The sequence below is a fragment of the Bubalus bubalis genome, chromosome 1 (assembly GCF_019923935.1).
Source record: "Bubalus bubalis isolate 160015118507 breed Murrah chromosome 1, NDDB_SH_1, whole genome shotgun sequence".
NCBI classification, from domain to species: Eukaryota; Metazoa; Chordata; class Mammalia; order Artiodactyla; family Bovidae; genus Bubalus; species Bubalus bubalis.
In genome coordinates, this window is record NC_059157.1 from 152,779,377 (window position 1) to 152,795,200 (window position 15,824).

The window sequence follows — 15,824 nt, forward strand, 5'->3', positions numbered from 1 at the left end:
CACTTATATTAGGCTGTGTTGGGTCTTCATTGTTGTGCAGAGGCTTCTCTCCATTTGTGGTGCTCAGGCTTCTTGTTGCGGTAGCTTTTCTTGTTTTGGTACGTGGCCTCCAGAGTGCGAGGGCCTCGGAGGGCTCCTGGGCTTTAGAGCATAGGCTCAGTAGTTGTGGTGCAAGAGCCTAGTTCCCCGTGGCACATGGGATCTTCCTGGACAAGGGATCAAACCTGTGTCCCCTGCATTGGCAGGTAGATTCTTAACCACTGGACCACCAGGGAAGTTCTGAAATCCATTTAAATCCTTGTTGTAATATGATGGAGAATAAATATTTAAATAAACTGCCTCTACTTTCCCTGCTCTATTCCTTGTAATATGTCTACTAGACCCCCGTTCTCTCTGCCTTCATGTCCTTAAAGCATGTATTTCTGCCAAAAACTTAATGGATCAAGGCTATTCATGGGTGTGCTTGGGATTCTGCAATCTAACAAACATTCTAAAGATGTGGTCAAGCTGAATACTGAGGCACCTTTTAGCAAAAAGCAATTTGTTCAGCTATTATTACTGAATAAAAATCCCAGGAGCTATAGATTTGACTGTCAGTTTACATGTGTAAACTAAATGCAAGATGCAGTCTTTGGGGGAAACAAATAATTACACTTCTTTTGATGACATAAGGCCAGGAAATATCTTGCATCTTATCTATCTTAAACCAGCATGCTTTTTTCATTTTTAATTAAACATTTTATTTATTTATTTATTTTTAAATTTTATTTTATTTTTAAACTTTACATAATTGTATTAGTTTTGCCAAATATCAAAATGAATCCGCCACAGGTATACATGTGTTCCCCACCCTGAACCCTCCTCCCTCCTCCCTCCCCATACCATCCCTTTGGGTCATCCCAGTGCACCAGCCCCAAGCATCCAGTATCGTGCATCGAACCTGGACTGGCAACTCGTTTCATACATGATATTTTACATGTTTCAATGCCATTCTCCCAAATCTTCCCACCCTCTCCCTCTCCCACAGAGTCCATAAGACTGTTCTATACATCAGTGTCTCTTTTGCTGTCTCGTACACAGGGTTATTGTTACCATCTTTCTAAATTCCATATATATGCGTTAGTATACTGTATTGGTGTTTTTCTTTCTGGCTTACTTCACTCTGTATAATAGGCTCCAGTTTCATCCACCTCATTAGAACTGATTCAAATGTATTCTTTTTAATGGCTGAGTAATACTCTGTTGTGTATATGTACCACAGCTTTCTTATCCATTCATCTGCTGATGGGCATCTAGGTTGCTTCCATGTCCTGGCTATTATAAACCTTAAAAGCTTCTGCACATCAAAGGAAACTATTAGCAAGGTGAAAAGACAGCCTTCAGAATGGGAGAAAATAATAGCAAATGAAGCAACTGACAAACAACTAGTCTCAAAAATATACAAGCAACTCCTACAGCTCAACTCCAGAAAAATAAATGACCCAATCAAAAAATGGGCCAAAGAACTAAATAGACATTTCTCCAAAGAAGACATACAGATGGCTAACAAACACATGAAAAGATGCTCAACATCACTCATGATCAGAGAAATGCAAATCAAAACCACTATGAGGTACCATTTCACACCAGTCAGAATGGCTGCGATCCAAAAGTCTACAAGTAATAAATGCTGGAGAGGGTGTGGAGAAAAGGGAACCCTCTTACACTGTTGGTGGGAATGCAAACTAGTACAGCCACTATGGAGAACAGTGTGGAGATTCCTTAAAAAACTGGAAATAGAACCTGCCTTATGATCCAGCAATCCCACTGCTGGCCATACACACTGAGGAAACCAGAAGGGAAAGAGACACGTGTACCCCAATGTTCATCACAGCACTGTTTATAATTAAACATTTTATTTTGAGATAATTATAATTCACATGCTGTTGTAACAATAATATGAGTGATCTTATGCCTGTTGCCTGGTTTCCCCCAAAGGTAATATTGTACAAAACTCCAGTACAATATCACCACTAGGATACTGGCATTGATACAGTCAAGATACAGGACATTTTCATCACCATGAGAATCCCTGGTGGTGTCCTTTTATAGACACTCCCGTCCCTTCCAACCTCACTCATAACAACTACTAATCTTTTCTTCATTTGTACACTGTTTTCAGTTCAAAAATAGCTAATCTCTTTTTTAAAAATTGGGATATAATTGCTTTACAATATTGTGTTAGCTTCTGCTATACAATGAAATGAATCAGCTACATGGATACATATATCCCCTCACTCTTGGATCTCCCTTCCACCCCGCATCATCCCACCCATCTAGGTCAAACTGCAATAAAGCATCACCTCACACTGGTCAGAATGTCCATCATCCAAAAATCTACAAACAATAAATGCTGGAGAAGGTGTGGAGAAAAGGGAACCCTCTTGCACTGTTGGTGAGAATGTAAATGGATACAGCCACTAGGGAGAATAGCATGCAGACTCCTTAAGAAACTAAAAATAGAGCTATCATATGACCCAGCATCCCATTACTGGGTATATGTTATTGTTCAGTCACTAAGTTGAGTCCGACTGTTTGTGACCCCATGGACTGCAGCACATCAGACATCCTTGTCCTTCACTATCTCCTAGAGTTTGCTCAAATTCATGTCCATTGACTGAGCTAATCTCTTTTGATGGCATAAATGTTCATCACAGATAACTGCTCTACACTACATCACCCTTTGGCCAATCCCATCCGCCCTTTTCTAACCTACTCTGTACCTGAGAAGGCCAGCCTTTGAAGATTACATCATCTAGGCTCTCTTGTTCTTTGGTTTCCAACTGGGGTCACTGGAGGCACTGGCAGAAGATGGAGGGAATGGGAGAAGATAAACCTAAGAATAATTACCCCTTTGTGCACAACCCCTCTCTCCTGAGGCATGGGGAATAGAGGGGAAGGAGAAGAGGGAGAACCACTAGAGAGGAGCAAGCACCCAGATGAGGAAATGGACAGAGACCTTGACCAGTCGAGGTGCCTGCCTTCAAGGGTGAAGGTACTTGGACAATGAATTAATCATTAATGACCTTGAAGGACTGAAGATTAGGGAGGAGAACAGAATCCAATTACAATTGAGACTGAATTCCCTAAAATAGGGGAAAAAATTCCTGACCTGGGTAAGAGTAAGATTTAATTAGATTCAAATTAAAAAGAAGAATTGTGGGATTTCTTTCATAACAAGTTTGTGGACCATGGTTCTCACTCCCGACCACTAATGGTTTTGCGCTCCCAGCCTCAATGCTGAAATACATAGTGTCTCCAAGCTACTAGTTAGCAGTTTGAAAGGTTTTGCCTTTAATGAATAAATTGTCATTGTGATATTATGGTTTACTTATGGATGATAGACAACGTTTAATAAACACTATGTATTAGGCTCAGATTAAGCATTGTACTTTTGTTGTTTCATTTATCTTAGTCACCAATCCTGTGAGATAGGTATTTTCCTAATTTGACAGGTTAAGACTTCTTAAGTGCAGAAAGCCTAAATAACTTGCCCAAGGACACACAACTCATAAGTGAAAGGTATAGAATTCAAGTCTATCTTTTAATAATTAGGGTATCTTGTTTCTCAGTGAGTCATACTGTTTTCCAACAGGAAATGGGCAGACAGGGCTGCTCCTTGCAATGACCTTGCTTGCTCTGCCCTTCTCCCCTCTCCTGGATATCTCCTACTTATCCTTGATTAACCGTCATATCCTCAGGGAGCCATCCTCACCTTCTTGCCCTCTTGAAAGCTCTCACAACACTGTGGATTTCTTATTTGCAGCACCTGTCACCACTGAAATTTATATTTGTTCATGTGATTATTTGGTCAATGTCTGTCTTCTCTTCCCTAGACTGTCAGCTGCATGAGAGAGGTCATTTTGCCCCATTACATCTCTACCATTTAGAAAACAGTTCTTGATAGATAGTGAGTGATCAAAACATGTTTATTGGTTGGTTTAATAGGTCCTTTTATCTTTATTTCATAGAGTTACAGATTCTCAGAGTCGGAAGTCACCACAACTTCTAACTAACCCACATTCATCTGTCAAAAGTCCTGTAGAATTATTCCAACCAGCTGGTCTACCAACTGTCCTTGAAGCATCTTTGAACCATCCTGACTGCTAGTGCCATTGTTCAGGAGACTAATGAACTCTAGTGTTTCCTTCTACCCCCCGGAAAAGCCTTCATCTAAGTCTTCTTTGAGCTGCCTATGTCCAGTGTGCCTGGGATTATCCTCATCTGATCATTCTGTCCACATTCTATGGAATGTAAGTACATCATATTTAGTACTCAGGATAAAGATATGAACTTTATATGTTTTCTGACCACATTTATTAGACTCTAAATTAAGACGCTTTTGAACTGTGGTGTTGGATAAGACTCTTGAGAGTCTTTTGGACTGCAAAAAGATCAAACCAGTCAATCCTAAAGAAAATCAGTCCTGAATATTCATTGGAAGGACTGATGCTGAAGCTGAAGCTCCAATACTTTGGCCACCTGATGTGAAGAACTGACTCATTGGAAAAGACACTGATTCTGGTAAAGACTGAAGGCAGAAGGAGAAGGGGATGACAGAGGATGAGATGGTTGGATGGCATCATCAACTCGATGGACATTAGTTTGAGCAAGCTCTGGGAGTTGGTGATGGACGAAGCCTGGAGTGCTACAGTCCACAGGGTCACAAAGAGTAGTACATGACTGAGTGACTGAACTGAAACTAAGATTCTAACTTTATCTCCTCTATGGCTGATATGGAGTTTGCAGAAATCTTCAACTTCTATTTAAAATATGTGTAAGAGGGAATTCCCTGGTGGTTTAGTGGTTAGGACTCTGTACTTCCAATGCAGGGGACATGGGTTCTATCTCTGGTGGGGAAACTAAGATCCTGCAACTCTTGTGGTGCTGCCAAACAAAATAAAAAAATAAAATAAAATATGTGTAAGAAAGGAATTATTTAATCACTGTCCAGTATTTCCCAAGTCCCTGTGCTAGGCCCTTTTCTTCCATGCCACTCTACTCCCCAGCATCACTGGAGGCCAAGGATTCTCATTCCCTCTACTAAGGGACTGGTATGAAGCTTACAGGTATCCTGGATAGTAAAAAAAAAAAATTACATGGGGAAGTACTGATGGAGTTCAGAAAAGACTTGAGGTATGAGTAAATGTTCTTCGGTTGGACAATCCACAGGTAGTGAGAAGATGCCCGTTGATAGAAGGATTAGCAAAGCAGATATTTTCATTTTCTTTGAAAATATTTTTTATTGGAGTATAGCTATTTTACAGTGTTGTGTTAGTTTTTGCTGTTCAACGAATTGAATCAGCTGTAAGTATACATATACCGCCCCTCTTTTGGACCTCTCTCCCACCTTCCCCCATCCCACCTCTCTAGGTCGTCAGAGAGCGCTGAGCTGAGCTCCCCGTGTTGTACAGCAGCCTTCCATAGCTAGCTCTCACACACAGTAGTGCATATGTGTCACTGCTGCTCTCCCAATGGGTCTCACCTTCCCTCTCCCCGCTATGTCCACATGTTCATTCTTTACAAGAAGATGTGGTACAAATACACAATGGAATATTACTCAATCACAAAAAGTGAAGAAATTGGGTCATTTGTGGTAACATGGATGAATCCAGAGCCTATCATGCAGACTGAAATAAGTAGAAAGAGAAAAACAAATATCATATTTGATGCATATATATGGAATTTAGAAAAATAGTAGAGGTAAAACTATTTGCAGGGCAGGAATAGAGATGCAAAGCAGCTCTTCTGCCTACACCTGTGTGCAGTGTTCTTTCAAGTGGTGACTGGTCACCTTATTTTCCTCCTGGTACTGAGCTCCAGCAGTGTTGGGCAGTCTTTTGATGTTGCCTGTCTTCACCTCCACCAAGCCTCTTCCCTGTGGTACTTCACAGGGACTCCAAGTCCTTTTTGATTCCATTCCCTCACCCCAAGCGTTGTCCTATCTCTATATCTGCTAGTCCTTCTTGGGAGGGATTGGGGGCTGGTGGCTTGGCCCTTGATCTAATCTCTTTCTGTTTCTATGTCACGGTCTCTGGGCTCTCAAGATGTCCCTTTGATTTGCAAAAGCCTGCTTCAGAGTTGCAAAGCTGAACATGTACCATTCTTTTCTTTTATTCTCAATCTAATCTTTCTACTCTCTTTGAGATAGTGTGGCCAAATAAAAGAAAGTGGGGGGATAAAAGGGCAAAATTAATTTTTAAGGATATTATCCTGTTATAATTGTATTGCTGCAAAGCCCTATCTGTATTTGTGCCATTTCTTTTGGCCTCAAGAACAGGATTCAAATATTTATAAAATGGAGGTCTTTTTGGTGTTAAAGAAAGAGATTGTTTTCTGTAAAGGAAATTTTAATTTCCAAAAGAATTGCTCAATACAAAAATATTGGGTTGGCCAAAATGTTCATTCGGGTTTTTCTGAGTGATGTTATTAAAAAAACTTGTTGGTCAACTCAACAGATCCTCATAAAAAATGTTCACTCATTAAAAAAAACATTTATTAAGTTATTGCTAGGTGATAGGAAGCTTGCTTTTCCACTTGTCTGATTTAAAGAGGGGGTGTTTGGGAATCATAGGAATCAATATACTGATTGGCAACAAAGAAGACAGTCTCTAATCAGGTGAGATAATATCTAGTGAGATTTTAGTATGCATATGTTAATTCATTCAGTTATCCATCCAACACATTTTCTGAGCCCCAGATCAACCTTTGGCACTAAACATTTAGGAAAGACATGGCACCTGCACCCACTGTATAGTGGACTGATAGGCAGATAAAACAATAATTACTTTACATTGTATTTAACGTTATTTGATGCAAAGAAGGCCTTGGGAGAGGGAGTCATGGAGGACTTCCCAGAGGAGGTGAAGCTTAGGTTTTACTTATAGAGAGGAGTGGGAGCTTAAGAAGTGAGAAATATGGGATGGACACTTTATTTATTTTTAAAATATTTATTTATTTGGTTGCACTGTGTCTTAGTTGTGGCATGTGGGATCTTCGATCTTCACTGCAGCATGCAGGATCTTTTTTAGTTAAGGCATATGAACTCTTTATGCATGGGGATCTAGTTCCCTGACCAGGGATAGAAGCTGGGCCCCCTGCGTTAGGAGCACAGAATCTTAGCCACTGGACCACGAGGCAAGTCCCAAGATGGACATTTTGGAACGTACAAAACACAGAGATGAAAGGCACAAAATTATGTTTGGAGAATGAAATTTGCTTGGATTTACACCAAGTAGATAGCATATTCAAAAGCAGAGACATTACTTTGCCAACAAAGGTCCGTCTAGTCAAGACTATGGTTATTCCAGTGGTCATGTATGGATGTGAGAGTTGGACTGTGAAGAAAGCTAAGAGCTGAAGAATTGATGCTTTTGAACTGTGGTGCTGGAGAAGACTCTTGAGAGTCCTTTGGACTGCAAGGAGATCCAACCAGTCCATTTTGAAGGAGATCAGTCCTGGGTGTTCTTTGGAAGGAATGATGCTAAAGCTGAAACTTCAGTACTTTGGCCACCTCATGCGAAGAGTTGACTCATTGGAAAAGACTCTGATGTTGGGAGGGATTAGGGGCAGGAGGAGAAGGGGACGACAGAGGATGAGGTGGCTGGATGGCATCACTGACTCAATGGACATGAGTCTGAGTGAACTCTGGGAGTTGGTGATGGACAGGGAGGTCTGGCGTGCTGCAATTCATGGGGTCACAAAGAGTCAGACACGACTGAGCGACTGAACTGAACTGAACTGAATTGAGAATGGCTTTTGTCCAAACACGGTTCAATGTGCAAGAAAGAACTCAAGTTCTCTGAATTTCTGTGTTCCTTCTTTCTTAAGAATAAAAACCTGACTGCGTAGGTGGATGCCATTCCAGTGTGTGCTGGTATGGATGAAGTGCATTATACTAGGAGACATTTTGGGTGCCTCAAAATGTTTCAGGGCACTGGAAAGTGGAGTTGTGTCAGGGGTTGGTGCCAATAGTGAAACTGCTTGAGGATCCTGTTTTTGTAAAATACTGTGATAGGTCCTGCTGTGGGACCTCTAGTTCAATCCTACAGTTCCTTTGAGACATAATTCACCCATATCTCTATGGTAGAGCTTCTCTGGTGGCTCAGACAGTAAAGAATCTGCCTGCAATGTGGGAGACCAGGGTTCAATCCCTAGGTCAGGAAGATCCCCTGGAGAAGGGAATGGCAACCCACTCCAGGACATTTGCCTGGAGTATTCCATGGTTAGAGGAGCCTGGCGGGCTTCAGTCCATAGTGTCGCAAAGTGTTGGACACAACTGAGCGACTACAGTTTCACTTTACTGTAGCAGGTCAGCTACAAATCTTGGGTGAAATTCATTTCAGGCTGTTGGCAAATAGCACTTATTGTCAAGCTTTAACTCAACTTTGCCTCTACTATGTGTTCTCAGGTTGATAAGGGGGAAATGATTATGGAAAGAGAACGTTTATGGAAAAAAACTTTGAAAATCAGTTTCCTTCCATGTGAACAGTTGACTCATTGGAAAAGACTCTGATGCTGGGAGGGATTGGGGGCAGGAGGAGAAGGGGATGACAGCAGATGAGATGGCTGGATGCCATCACCGACAAATGGTTAATGGAATAAGGTTTTTAGTCATTCAGTCTAGAAGCACTCTGGAATTCTACTTGATTCTGCTGCTTGGGTTCTTGAATCATTTGATAGTTTATGGATAATCCTCCTTTCTCTCTCCAGTCCAGGCAGAAATGTACTACACTGGGTTCTAATCATCGGCTGCATTAAGATCAGAGGTATGAATTCAACTCAAGGTCCCAAACAAATGGCTCCTTCTTAATACCTTAGCACTCAGAGAATGGCAATCAGAATAAATGTATATACTTTGTCAACTATACTGACAATTATATAAGAAAAACTTTCCATCTTTATAAATGGAAATGCAAGAAAAATTGTATAATTGGCTGGCTTTCTTCACAAGCCTGCTTGGTAAGTCTACTTGTCATCACAAACTTTTGCTATACTTTGGTTTGGAAAATAATCCTTTCATTGAACTGCAAAAAATACTTTTAAGTTTTAAAATGTATAAATCATGTATAATAAAGAGTATGTAGTTGAACTTTAGAAAATTAAGTGCAGGAATACCATTGCACTTTTAATTTCAAATGCTACACTCATTTTCTGAAAATTTCAAGAACTAATCAGAAATTAACATCAGGTTCTAAATTCACCTGTTAGGAGGAGTCTGGGCAATTTATGTTCAGAGTTCTTTTTTTTCCCCCCAGAATTCAACTTAGCTTTTTGCTCTTAGTGACTTGCTGTCTCAGATGTAGAGAGCTCTGCCCACATTTGAAGTTAGGCTATGACTACAGAGGTAATTACTTTACAGATGTTCTCTGCTTAACAGTAAATGGTTTTCCCCTTATCCATGTGGAACACTTACATGTTATTTGCTGAAAAGATCTCAAAAACATTATAAACATGAGGTTGCCATTGTAAACAAAACCAGTTTCCAAACTACTCTTCTACAGAGTAATCTGGTCCAATTCACTGTAGATAGTTTTATATATTTAGTATTTTTTACTTGTAGTCCAAGAAACCTCAAGATCATTCCTGACTGTGGAGGTTCTCCAGCAGCTTTATTAGCGATGCTGGGTTTTGTGTTTATTAAAATAATTTAATATCTTATCTTTATGTACAAAGAAATATTGTTGTTGTTTAGTCTCTAAGTTGTGTTCAACTCTTTTGCTCCTTTGTCTGTGGGGTTTCCAAGGCAAGAATTCTGGAGTAGGTTGCCATTTCCTTCTCCAGAGATCCTCTCCAGAGGATCTTCCTGACCCAGGCATCAAATCCTTGTCTCCTGCACTGGCAGGCAGATTCTTTACTACTGAGCCACACAGGAAGCTCCTACAAAGAAGTATCAAGGTATAGCTTGTAAGTGCTGTGAAAGTGATCATTGGTATTCAAGCAAACCACCTTGTCTGTGATTATTTGGTAACGGTCACAGGCTTCCATTCCTCAAGCAGCCAGGCAAGTGTGTGAGGCAGGCTGGCTGCAGACTCTGGCCACCTGAGAGGTATGTGTTCTTTCCAAAGAGAGTAGAGGTTTATTTATTTATTAATGTTTTTTAACTTGGGGTGTAGTTGCTTTACAATGTTGTGTTCATTTCCCCTGAATCGGCTATAAATATACATACATCGTCTCCCTCTTTGACCTCTCTCTACTCCCACCCTTCATCCCACCGAACTAGGTCATCAACTAGCTCCCTGTCCTATACAGCATGTTCCCACTAGCTATCTGTTTTACACATGGCAGTGTTTATATGTCAATCCCAACCTCCCAGTTAATACCAGTCCATACCAATCCCTCCCACTGTACTGGTTCCATAAGTTCATTCTCTACAGTTGTGTCTCTATTTTAAGAACAGGGCTTAATATTGACAGCAGCCACACAGAAAAGTGAGTCCAAAATGCTGTCTATCACATTTGTTGGCTCTACTGGAGAACCCCCAAACTCAGATTTCTATTTGAAATCTCTGGATTAAAAACAAAAATGGCGTGTGGGTCAATTGGCCTCAGGCTACCTGTTTTTAGACTCTGATATACACCTGTATTAATTCATTGCTTTGCTTGTTTACTAAACAGACTAGGATTCCCTTCACCACAGATCATGTCTTAGCAGTTTGGGTTTTCCCAAAGCCTAGAGTCTAGTGTCTGGCACATAGACAAATATGTTCTAATAAACTGAACTGATCTCTAGATAAATGAGGGCCAAAGAAGGGTGCTATTTTTTTTAGAACTGGACAAAGCTATTAAATCTTATGGACACTTTGGAAAGTTAAACATTCACAACTATTATAAACTGTGTCCATTCTTTTTAGCTATCTTCAGACTTCAAAGCTCACTTCCATGGATGTGTTTTGTCAAGAGAAGATTAAGTTTGGCTTTATGTATGCTTTTGGAGAAAAAGATAGACAAAGAGTCTTAAATAATTTGTGTAAGAAGATTAAAGGAACAGGCATTGGCTGAAATCCCATTATTATTTAGATTATTATAATTTGTTGGGATATTAAGAATATTATGGTGGAATTAACAAATTACTTTGATTTAGTCAGGATTTGCTCACAAAGTGAAAACGTGATAAAATGAAAAAAAATTCAGGGGATTTCTTCAGCTCCTCTAGCGCTCTGAAAACTGAGGTGATGAACCAAGGACTCAAGAAAACTGACGAGGTACATGTATAACTTCGGCTGTGATTTTTTATAATTCCCTTGCCATTGCTACAAGTGGGTAGGTAAACCCTCTCAAGTTTGGGCTTCCATGGTGGCTCAGTGGTAAAGAATCTGCCTGCCAATGCAGGACACACAGGTTCGATCCTTGGATGGGGAAGATCCTTTGGAGGCAATCCACTCCAGTATTCTTGACTGGAAAATCCCATGGACAGAGGATCCTGGTAGGCTACAGTCCATGGAATCGCAGAAGAGTCAGACATGACTTAGTGACTAAACAACAACAAACCCTCTTAAACTTATGAATTATCCAAGTCAACACTGACTTATTTCCCAACTGGGACTTTTAGGGAATTTGTCAGGATTTTGCAACACCCTGACCTTGAGCATAAGGCACCTCCAGGTGTGGATTTGGATTGGGGTGGGTGCTGTTATTGTCATTAGCCACGTTGTACAGATGAGTAAACAGAAGTTTAGACATGATAAACCTAGACTTCAGTCTAGATCCGTCTTCATCAAAAGAACATGCTAGTAACCAGTATACCATTCTGTATTCTGATTCTTACACTTTCAGAAGTCTGGTCCACCTCCTGACTACTCCTTGCCCTGTGCTACCTTATGTAAATAGTTCACACAATAAAATAGAATAGGAGGCAAAAAAGATCAATCAGGATTAAAAGGGTCACTACATTACCTTTAAAACACAATAAAAATTATTAGAAAAATGGAGAAATCTACAACTGTAATGAGGGATTTAAAAATTTATGTTAAAGAATGCTAGATCATATTGAAAATGTGAAATCTTTTGAAGAATCTTGCATATATAAAATAGGCCTCCTTTTAAAATATTTAGCATATATTAATTTATATAGGAAAATGAAAGTTTAAACATAAATTCTACAAAATCAAGATCATACAAAGCACTTTCTCTGATGACAGTGCAACTAAATATCAATTTATCAGTTAAAAATTTCCATTTATTTGAAAATTTAAAAATCAGACCTAAATAATTCATCATTCAAAAAGGACACAGTGTTGGTAGTGGGAGATTTTGTATGTGTGTGGGGTCAGGGGATACATGGAGACCCTACTCTCCACTCAATTTTGCCATGACCTAAATGTTCTCTAAGAAATAAAGTTTGTTAATATTTAGAAAAGTATACACACATATATTCTCACAATGAAAATGATGGAAACTTTAGGGTCGAATGACATTGAAAGTCTGTCTAAAATAGAAGAGAAAAATCGATAATTTCCTCTCTAGATAGCCATGACCACTCTACAAAGTCTTGTGTATATGCTATTATAGCAAATGTTTACTCTGCCAAGCTTTGTATTATATTTAATTCTCATAGTATCTCTATGAGATAGGAACTGCAATTATCTTTATTTTAAGATGAGGAAAGATTGCTTTGCTCAAACGTCTAACAATGGGAATTAGCCTTACATAAAATCTAGGTTTTTCTAATTACCTACCATCCATCATCCATATGGTCAATACTGCCTGAGTGTGCATGTGTGCTAAGTCGCTTCATTTGGGTCTGACTCTTTGTGACCCTATGGAATGTGGCCCACCAGGCTCTTCTGTCAGTGGGATTCTCCAGGCAAGAATACTGGAGTGGGTTGCCGTGCCCTCCTCCAGGGGATCTTCTTGAGCCAGGGACCCAACCTGCATCTCCAATGTCTCCTTCACTGGCAGGCGGATTCCTTACCACTGTACCACCTGGGAAACAAACCCTTCTAAAGAGTGGGCATGGTTGCCTCTGAGGCCTTCACCATGTGAACAGAGATGACCTGGCATTATAGAACACCAGCCCCAAGGACACTTACTGTATCTCCTAGTTGTGGGTATCAGCCATGTGAGATCTCTGCCTGGTGCATCTTCTCCATTTCTTCTTTGAGAAAGCTTCTTTAATGTGCTTCTCATGAGCACAAGCAACTTGCCATGTGTTTCCTGGGATCCCTTTCCATTGTTTTATAGATACTTTCACTGTATTTCCTTATGCTGCCACTAGGTAGCATTTTAAGAATTTCCACATGGTCCTGCTGTACCCAGGTTTAATGATGAAGATTTAGAGGGAATTCTGCTAAGATTCTGCAGGCTACCCATGTCACTGTTCAATGTCCAATCTTTTTTTAAAAATCATTTAAAAAAATTTTTATTAAAATTTTTTTTATTGCGCTGGATCTTTGTTGCTGTGTGCGGGCTTTCTCTAGTTTTGGCGGGGGCTTCTCTCTAGTTGTGGTGCACAGGCTTCTCATTGCAGAGGCTTCTCTTGTTGAGGAGTACAGGCTCTAGTCGCATGGCCTTCAGTGGTTGTGGCAACAGGCTCAGTTGCTCCACAGCACGTGGAATCTTCCCAGATGAGGGATGGAACCTGTGTTCCCTGTATCAGCAGGTGGATTCTTATCCACTGTACCAACAGGAAAGTCCCTTATTTCATTCTTGCTGCTCACCTTGGATGTGACACCTCATACAGCCACAATTTGAACAGTCTTCCAGCACACTTTCAGTTTTATTGAATACTAGACCACCTTACCTGCCTCCTGAGAAATCTGTATGCATGTCAAGAAGCAACAGTTAGAGCCAGACATGGAACAACAGACTGGTTCCAAATTGGGAAAGGAGTCAAGGCTGTATATTTTCACCCTGCTTATTTAACTTCTATGCAGAATACATCATGTGAAATGCTGAGTTGGGTGAAGCACAAGCTGGAATCAAGATTGCTGGGAGAAATATCAAATAACCTCAGATATGCAGATGACACCACCCTTATGGCAGAAAGTGAAGAGGAACTAAAGAGCCTCTTGATAAAAGTGAAAGAGAACAGTGACAAAGTTGACTTAAAACTCAACATTCAGAAAACTAAGATATGGTACCTGGTCCCATCGCTTCCTGGCAAATAGATGGGGAAACAATGGAAACAGTGAGAGACTTTATTTTTTGGGGCTTCAAAATCACTGCAGATGGTGACTGCAGCCATGAAATTAAAAGACGCTTGCTCCTTGGAAGAAAAGCTATGACCAACTTAGATAGTATATTAAAAAGCAGACATTACTTTGCTGACAAAGATCTGTCTAGTCAAAGCTATGGTTTTTCCAGTAGTCATGTATGAATGTGAGAGTTGGACTATCTGAAAAGAAAGCTGAGCACCAAAGAGTTGATACTTTTGAACTGTGTTGTTGAAGAAGACTCTTGAGAGTCCCTTGAAATGCAAGGAGATCAAACTAGTCAATCCTAAAGGAAATCAGTCCTGAATATTCATTGAAGGGCTGATGCTGAAGCTGAAAATCCGATACTTTGGCCACCTGATATGAAAAACTGACTCATTGGAAAAGACCCTGATGCTGGGAAAGATTGAAGGCAGGAGGAGAAGGGGACAACAGAGGATGAGCTGGTTGGACGGCATCACTGACTCGATGGACATGAGTTTGAGCAAGCTCTGGGAGTTGGTGATGGACAGGGAAGCCTGCAGTGCTGCGGTCCTTGGTGTTGCAATGAGTCAGACACGACTGAGCAACTGAATTAACTCCCTTGCTCACCTCTCAAGTCTGCTTTTGTGATAAACACCCCTGATTGCTCCATTTAACTTTCCTCCCTGAGTGCTACCTGCTTTTACTGGGTTCACACTAACCCTCAGAGTGGGGCCTAGCCATAAATCCAGATCTAATGTACTGGTTAAGTTCACAGGCACTGGAAGCAGGCAGACCTGGGGCTGAAATCAAGCTATAGAACTTTCTAGATGTCAAGTTATCAACATGTGCTTAGTCACTCAGTCGTGTCTGACTCTTTGCAACCCCGTGGACTGTAGCCCACCAGGCTCCTCTGTCCATGAGGATTCTCCAGGCAAGAATACTGGAGTAGGTTGCCATGACCTCCAGGGGACGGAGGGATTGAACCCAGGGATCTTCCCAACCCAGGGATCGAACCCAGTTGTCCCACTTGCAGGTGGATTCTTTACCAACTGAGCCACCAGGGAAGCCCCAGAATACAAGAGTGGGTTCCCTTCTCCAGGGGAACCTCCTGACCCAGGAATCAAACTGGAGTCTCTTGTGTTGCAAGCTGATTCTTTACCAGCTGAGCTACCAAGGAAGCCCTGTTATCAACATATACAAGTGTAAGTCTCATCTTCTATATAATGGGAATATTCATATTTATTATATGGGATTGCTATGAAGAGTAAATGAGATAGAGCAAATGCCTAGGCCAATGCCCAGCCCATGGTTAACACCCAACGAACGGGAGCACTGGTGTTAGTGTTATCATGTCCCCATGGGCATCCTATGTCTCTAGCCCTTCAGTTTTCACCAGCCATGGAGACATAGTCAGTACATCAAAAAATGGTATTTAATAGAGAACAGATATAATAAAATAATGAGGCAAAGTCAAATTTAATAAAGTCTACATAGTTTAAAGTAATAAAATGTTCCTCAGGGTATAATAAAATAGTAAAATTATAGAGATAGAAGGGGGTCTTAAAATAACCAAATTCAATCCCTCACTTCATGTATGAGCCCATGAGACCCAGAAAGGCTGAACAGCCTTCTCTGAGCCCCTCCGCTAACTGAACAGGTGCGCTGCAAT